Genomic DNA, 8,991 nt, shown 5'->3' on the forward strand with positions numbered 1-8,991 from the left:
AAATATTAAATAAAAGCACACATAAACCCTGTGTTTTGTACCTTTTAAATTTAACCCAAGCCTTTACATTATCTGAAGACCATTAGTAGATCCAGACTACATATTAAAAGTAATTATCATAAAACCTACAAATGTTTATGGAAATCTTTCTAGCTTATAAAATTATTTTGTTACTCACAAACACATATAAATAGGTCTAGTATTAATGTTCTTATTTTACATTTTAGAAAACTGAGATTCAATATCCTTTACCTTTTGCCTGCACCACTACCTTTCACCCTACCTGATTACTTGAACTCTCTCCTTACTTTATCTCTTGGCAATATAGGACATTGTTAACTATGTTCTGTTTCCCAAAACTCTTCCCCAAACATTTATGAACCATATACCAAAAAAGTTAGATGTCTAATGATAAGACTGTTAATTCAGTGAAGAGACAGGTAACAAAATGAGAACAATAAAGGATTAATATATAGGCAACACAGGGAACACTAGTCAATCAATAAGAAAAAGACATCAATCTCAAAAGAAAAATGAGTACAAGATGAACAGGAAATTTTTCGAAAGAGAAAATACAAGAGGCTAACATCTCGTAAAGAAATAATCCAATTCATTATTAGTAGAAGAATTGTAACCCCCCCCCCGCCAAATTTTCACATAAGTGAATGTGTAACTGGATTATCTTTGAAACATTATTAGGGTGGTAGAAAGTGAAAAGCAATCTATGTGACTCTGAGAGGAACAATGGAAACATACCACTAAAAAATACAGTCAATAAGTAAAATAATGGTTAGATACATATGGCAACAGAATTTAATCTCAAAATAAACAAAATCCAAAATATAGTATTTATATGAATTACAAATATATGCTCATAAAATAATATCTCATATTTTGCAAGACAATAAAGAAGCAAAAATATACATGTGAAACAATTTGGATGATTGCCTCTGGTAGGAAGGAAAAAGGCAGTAGACTCTGCAGATTAAGAAAAACAATGGGTGAGAGTGGGAATCCTTGTCTTGTTCCTGATCTCAACGGGAAGGCTGCAAGCTTTTTCCCATTGAGGATGTTATTTGCTGTGGGTCTTTCATAGATAGATTTTATGAAGTTCAGGAATGTTCCCTCTATCCCTATACTTTGAAGCGTTTTAATCGGGAACAGATGCTGGATTTTGTCAAATGCTTTTTCTGCTTGTTTAACATAGTATTAGAAGTCCTGGCAACACCAATCAGACAACAAAGAGAAATAAAAGGTATCCAAACTGGCAATGAAGAAGTTAAACTCTCTCTCTGCAGATGACATGATTCTTTACATGGAAAACCCAAGAGACTTCACCCCCAAACTACTAGAACTCATACAGCAATTCAGCAACGTAGTAGGATACAAAGTCAATGTACAGAAATCAGTGGCTTTCTTATACACTAACAATGAAAATACAGAAAGGGAAATTAGAGAATTGATTCCATTTACTATAGCACCAAAACCCATAAGATACCTGAGAACTTAACCAAAGAGGTAAAGGATCTGTACTCGAGGAACTACAGAACATAATTTCAATTGTGGAGGAACTTCAATTTCATGAAAGAAATTGAAGAAGACACAAAAAGATGGAAGACCATTCCATGCTCTTGGATCAGAAGAATAAACATTGTTAAAATGTCTCTACTGCCTAGAACAATCTATATTTTTAATGCCATTCCGATCAAAATTCCACCGGTATTCTTCAAAGAGCTGGAGCAAATAATCCAAAAATTTGTATGGAATCAGAAGAGACCCCGAATCTCTAAGGAAATGTTGAAAAACAAAAATAAAACTGGGGACATCACATTACCTGATTTCAAACTTTATTACAAAGCTGTGATCACCAAGACAGCATGGTACTGGCATAAAAACAGATACATAGACCAGTGGAACAGAGTAGAGAGCCCAGATATGGACCCTCAACTCTAAGGTCAAATAATCTTCGACAAAACAGGAAAAAATATACAGTGGAAAAAAGACAGTCTCTTCAATAAATGGTGCTGGGAAAACTGGGCAGCTATATCTAGAAGAATGAAACTCGACCTGTCTCTTACACCGTACACAAAAATGAACTCAAAATGGATAAAAGACCTCAATGTGAGACAGGAATCCATCAGAATCCTAGAGGAGAACATAGGCCATAATCTCTTCGATATTAGCCACAACAACTTCTTTCAAGAAATGTCTCCAAAGGCAAAGGAAACAAAAGCGAAAATAAACTTTTGGGACTTCATCAAAATCAAAAGCTTCTGCACAGCAAAGGAAACAGTCAAGAAAACAAAGAGGCAACCCACAGAATGGGAGAAGATATTTGCAAATGACAGTACAGACAAAAGGTTTGATATCCAGGATCTATAAAGAACTCCTCAAACTCAACACACACAAAACAGACAATCATATAAAAAAATGGGCAGAAGATATGAACAGACACGTCTCCAACGAAGACATACAAATGGCTATCAGACACATGAAAAAATGTTCATCATCATTAGCCATCAGGGAGATACAAATTAAAACCACATAGAGAGGGGCACCTGGGTGGCTCAGTGGGTTAAAGCCTCTGCCTTCAGCTCAGGTCATGATCCCAGGGTCCTGGGATTGAGCCCCGCATCGGGCTGTCTACTCCGTGGAGAGCCTGCTTCCTCCTCTCTCTCTCTCTCTGCCTGCCTCTCTGCCTGCTTGTGATCTCTGTCTGTCAAATAAATAAATAAAAATCTTAAAAAAAAAAACACACTGAGATATCACCTTACACCAGTTAGAATGGCCAAAATTAACAAGACAGGAAACAACATGTGTTGGAAGGGATGTGGAGAAAGGGGAACCCTCTTACACTGTTGGTGGGAATGCAAGCTGGTGCAGCCTCTTGGAGAACAGTGTGGAGATTCCTCAAGAAATTAAAAATAGAGCTCCCCTATGACCCTGCAATTGCACTACTGGTATTTACCCCAAGATATAGATGTCGTAAAAAGAAGGGCCATCTGTACCCCAATGTTTATAGCAGCAATGGCCATGGTCGCCAAACTGTGGAAATAACCAAGATGCCCTTCAGCGGACGAATGGATAAGGAAAATGTGGTCCATACACTATGGAGTATTATACCTCCATCAGAAAGGATGAATACCCAACTTTTGTAGCAACATGGACGGGACTGGAAGAGATTATGCTGAGTGAAATAAGTCAAGCAGAGATAGTCAATTATCATATGGTTTCACTTATCTGTGGAGCATAGCAAATAGCATGGAGGACATGGGGAGTTAGAGAGGAGAAGGGAGTTGGGAGAAATTGGAAGGGGAGGTGAACCATGAGAGACTATGGACTCTGAAAAACAATCTGAGGGTTTTGAAGGTGCGGGGGCTGGGAGGTTGGGGTACCAGGCGGTGGGTATTATAGAGGGCACGGATTGCATGGAGCACTGGGTGTGGTGAAAAAATAATAAATACTGTTATGCTGAAAATAAATTTAAAAAAAGGAAAAAGAAAAACAATGGGGAAAAATAAATGAAAGAAACACTCTCTTCCTTCCCTGTCTTCAATCTGTCTACTTCTCTCCATCACCACTAATTGAAATCCACCTTAGTTCATTCTGAGTTTCCTCCATTTTCTTTTACTTTCCCACCTTGGACACAAAGATCTTTAATACATTATATGTTTATTAAAAAATTAAACAATTACACACAAATAAAATAACAAAAAAAAATTAAACAATTAAAAAAATCCAAATCTCTTCATTTTACTCCCTTTCAAAAACTCTACAAAAGTTTCCTTTAGTTTTCTGGGTAAAGATCAAATCCTTTCATCAGAACCCTACAGTTCTAACTTCATGTTGGGCATTCTTTTTCTTGAAAATGATAATAATTTTATGTCAAGACCTCTGTCTAGAATATTCTTCTTTGTCTCCTCAATTAACTTACCTTCATCTTCCACATCTCCACTCAGAGCTGTTTCTTAACAACTGATTAGATCTCTTCTTTTTGCTGCACTCTCAAGAGCACCCTGAAATTATTATTTATATCATATCACAGATGCAATTACATTTGGAAATTATTTCAATAATTTCTATTTCTACCAATATTTTTAAGTTCCTTGTAGGTAGGGACCCTATTTATTTTGCTGACCATAGTCAAAGAACTCCAGGTGCCTGGGTGGCTTAATAGGTTAAGCATCTTTCTTCCACTCAGGTCATGATCCCAGTGTTCTGGGATTGAACCCCATGTCATTGGGGTCCCTGTTTAGTGGGGAGTCTGCTTTTCCCTTTTTCTCTGCCCACCCCACCCCACCCCCACACATGCATGCACATACATACTCTCTTTCTCTCTCAAATAAATAAATAAAATCTTTTAAAAAAAAGAAAAGAAAAGAAGAGAACTTGACAAAGTGTGAGGCACATAGTTGGCCCCTGGTAATTATTTGTTAAACAAATGATTAAATGTAAGAATTCCTGTTTTAAGGAAAATATTGGACACTTATTTTCATAATTTAAAAATGAAAGATTTTTAGAAGAAAATTTAGAATAATAATGATAAATAGGATATGAATCAGAGAAGGAGATGTTCAAAAGTAAAAAAAAAAGAAAGAAGAAAAAGAAAAATGAAGACACATATATAATATCAATTAAGTGATTATCATAGTTGTGTGAAAAATGAACATCACATGTCTGTTTTATATTTCTCCATTCAGAATCTGCCTATAATTTTATAGCTGTTGAAAATACATTTTTAAATTGTATTCTAAATGACAGCCTTTAAACAATAATATTTCCTCTGAAACAAAGCCAGGAGATTTTACATCATAGATGTCCATGTACCGAAGGAATCCATTGTGCAGAAACTAATTCCAAAGCATTCCCTTTTATAATTTGCTTACGCATTTCCTTATGTAAATTAAAGTGAAGACAGTCTAACATAAGAGAAGGAGAATGTTGCCACATTTTTCAAGTATACAACATCTGTTTTTGTAATTCTGTGCCATTTCAACTAGCCTAAAGAAAACCTCAGGGAGAAAACTATAAATGGTATACCCCATGCACACACACTTATAATGACCAGCACACATGGAAGCTGTACATTTAAGAAGAAAATCAACGTTTCCTATTGAAACTAGTATAGTTGTAGAGAGGAAGCCTCCAAAACAGGAAATTTGTTATTCAGAAGCCAGCATTAATCAGCCTAGATATGTTTTTAGGGTAAAATAAAATCTGATCAGGGCTTAGGTGCCGGGTGCTTTACAAATACTATGTCACTTAATCTTCACCTCAAGCACTGTGAGGCATACTTAAATGCCAACATTTACAGAAGAAACTGCGACTGAGACTCAATTACCTGAGGTAGACTCAGACAACCACAGGGTGGGACTTAAACTCAAGCACAACTCCAGTCTTCATGTTTTCCAGGCTTGTTTTAAAGAGCCCTTCATTCTTCTTTAAATCTAAATCTTTCTCGACCAGTGACTATATCTCTAGAGCTCTTCTTAAAATTTTACCTCTACTACCAGTTTGCCTCTGTCAATTTTGAACCCCTTCACAGTAGTTACTATGATGGGCATCAGAAAAGTAGGGACGTATTTTTCACCTTATTAGAGAGTAACTTGGGACTAATTTCTATTTCGCATCTAGTTCTCTTTCTCTTTTCCTCTTGTGGGTCACAGGATGCCTTGGACAAGCATTTACCATGAGTACTAACAGTTTGACATAGGAGGAGCTGAAAAAATAATATAATAAATGACACTCCATCATTTCCAAATTTCTCATGCATACTTTAGCTTATTTGAGAATGCTTTTTAGGTATATTGGATGTTAATGTTTTCTAAATGAAATTAAACCAACAAAATATCCCCCTGATCAGAAGTGTGCCTCATTAATTAAAGATCACAATGAAGAGGCAAATTCCCAAGCTAATCCTAAATAGATCTCTTCTGCTCAATACCTGGGTGTATTATTTCCCTACTACATAAAACCAAAGAAAAGATTTCTTTTCCAAAGTAGAAACCAATCCTCTCATATTCATGGCTTTTCTCATTCTGCACCTTTTTAAGCTTGGGATTCTAACACTTGTTAATTTAAATAATCTTCAGGAAATTGCTTAACTTCACTTCAGTGTGCCCATCTACAAGAAAAGCTGTAGTAATACATAATACATAATGAGATTATCTTCAAGAATTAAATATTTTCAAAGTTTTTAAAAAAAATTCTGTTTGTTTTTCTCTCTCGTCTCACTTGTCTAAGTTCTCATCAGTGCTTGCTCTGTTTCCCTGATTCTCTTTCCTTCTGTAATTTATTTATCCACTAATATCCTCTAATCTTGAACTTAGTCTGAGTTATTTCTCTCAAACCTCAAAGCTTTTTCTAAATGGAGTGTTTATCAACCTCCCATTTCTTCCCCTTACTGTAGAGTAGCTTGGAACTTTATATCAAGACTAATTTTTTAAAGTGGATAGGTTGTGGTTATGTAACTCATCTGGAACTTGAGCGTGTCAACAACCTTCATTAAACTCATATGTCCTGTAGTGAAAGGGTAGAACATAGTTATTTCCCTCTCAACATTTCTGTAGAAAAGCAGCATGTCTGCATTGAATTAGATTCCAATGTCTCTGTCTCTAGCCAAGCTGGAGGTATTTCCAAATCCACCATGACTTTTGAGAGATGGGGTGGCTTGTTACAAGGTTTACTTCCAGTCAACTTGATATTTGGGTATGTGCTATACAAATTATAATAATAAGCAGATCTAGGAAAATAATTAAGGGAAAGATAATACTCATATGGTCATAAGAAATTACTATTATCATAGTCAGTAGGGTAGAATGGCATGTTGTTTAGGCTTAATGGTAATATCAGTGGCATTGCAGTGGTTTTAAAAGATGGTTCCAAAGTTTTCTTGACACTCTTTCATCAAGGGTCTACGTCTGTTACCTTTAAATCAGGGCTCTGTGGCCACTTGAACAATAGAATATGTCAGAAGTTATAGTGTGCAATTTTCCAGCCCCAGGCCACAAAAAATTGGTAACTTACATGGCCTGTCTCTTGATATACATGCACTGAGGAAGCCCAATCCTAAGGGTTCATGCAAGAACCCTTAGGAATAGATAAATGAAAGTTCTGGCCCACATCTCTGTGGAGTTCCAAGTGAAAGTCAGTGCCAACTTACTGGTCATAAGGAGTCATCCAGGTTCCAACAGATGCCTTGTAGAGCAAAGATGAGTGGAGCAAGCCTTGCAAAATTTATGAGCAAAATTTTACATTTTTGCATTTATGAGCAAAATAAATTATTGATATTATTTGAGCTATTAAGTTTTGGAAGATTTATTAGGCATCAAAGATAACTGGAATAAACACATATTCAAAGGTCGTCAGTATTTCTTGATTAAGATTGAGTTGTAATGTCACATGATAGGTCTGTGTCCTCTATGCTCCCTACACACACCCAAACAGACTCTTGAGATGTCCTACCTAACATCTCAGTGATTCTGCCATATATAGAGATACATACATACAGTCAATCCTCATTATCCATGGATTCTGCATTTGCAGATCTGTCTACTCACTAAAATCTATTTGTAAACCCTAAACCAATAGTCACAACACTGTAACAGTCATTGGTGGACATACATGTGATTTGCACTCCCAACTGAGTCTGAACAAGTTAGCACTGCCTTTTTGTTTCAGTTCTCCTACTATAAACAAGGGTCTTCTCAATGGTCAATGCAGTGTCACATTTCTTATAATTTTGTGCTTTTTGTTGGTGATTTGTTGTCTAAAATGACCTCTAAGCATCATGGTGATGTGTCTCAAAGTGCAAGAATACCGTGATGTGCCTTATGGGGAAAATATGTTGTTAGGTAATCTCTGTGCAAGCATAACTAGTAGTACAATTGGCTTGAATTCAATGTTAATGAAACAGAAATACATAATAAATGTTAAACACCTATTAAGCAAGTTTATGTACTGACTGGTTGATGAAAATGTTGTAACCAGAAGATTAAAGGAATCTTATAGTGTATTTCCCCTGGCAATGATGGTTCAGTAATCGCAAAGTCAGGGGTGGCTACTTTATAGAACATAACTATGATGAATAATGACAAGCAACTGTATACAGCCCAACCTTATATCTCAGTGATTCTGCCTAACTTCCACCTATATATGTACACACACACACACACTTATACACACATCTACTCACATATAAAAGATAGCATGACAGTATAGGAAATTACCAACATAAACTTTGAAACATCAGTCCAGCTTCTATTTGTCCTTTTACAGTATAAAATTCATTGAAATATATGAAAAACTGTGAGTACCATTTTATGAATAGATCTACTAACACCATACCCAAGTAATCTGTTTCCCAACCAATCCCATCACACATAAATAATTTTATGTACCCTTCACCTTTTAAATGAGCATTATTTTCCAGCCAAGAAGTGAGGGAAAAATCATGATTTCCTACATATAATGTGAGTTTAATCAAAGCTAAGTCACACTGAAATGTAAATGATCAGATAAATACATGGCAAAGGTGACATGATTAATTAAAGCTGGCTGCTATAAATAGACTGGCTAATATAGCAAACTCCTGGGTGTTAACAAAGTTTTTGTCTATCATTGTTTGTTCTTCCTTCTCATTGATAAATTTCACAGTTCTACTCTCAGAAGCTCACCTCCTAATGAATATGTAATGATTATATAATGGAAAATATGTAGACCAAAGTATCAACCTGCACTTCATTTCCTAAATCTAAACTCAAAGGCAGCATCCTTTCTTTTTCTAGTTTAGAGTTGGTTCATAACAGCTGAAAGGTTGAACACAAAGGAATATATAAATCTGACTTTTCCTGCATGAGCTACAAGTAATCATCTATCCTTGTTCCTTCTTCCAGATGTTCATAATCTCCCCCCACCTCCCCACACCCACTAAACCTTTTGATGTATGACATGCTGGAATGCTAGAGAGCAATGAGTACTTTGGTCAGATAA

Source organism: Mustela putorius, unplaced genomic scaffold (genome assembly GCF_011764305.1).
Source record: "Mustela putorius furo isolate JIRA1106 unplaced genomic scaffold, ASM1176430v1.1 tig00003834_pilon_pilon_pilon, whole genome shotgun sequence".
In the NCBI taxonomy this organism is placed as follows: Eukaryota; Metazoa; Chordata; class Mammalia; order Carnivora; family Mustelidae; genus Mustela; species Mustela putorius.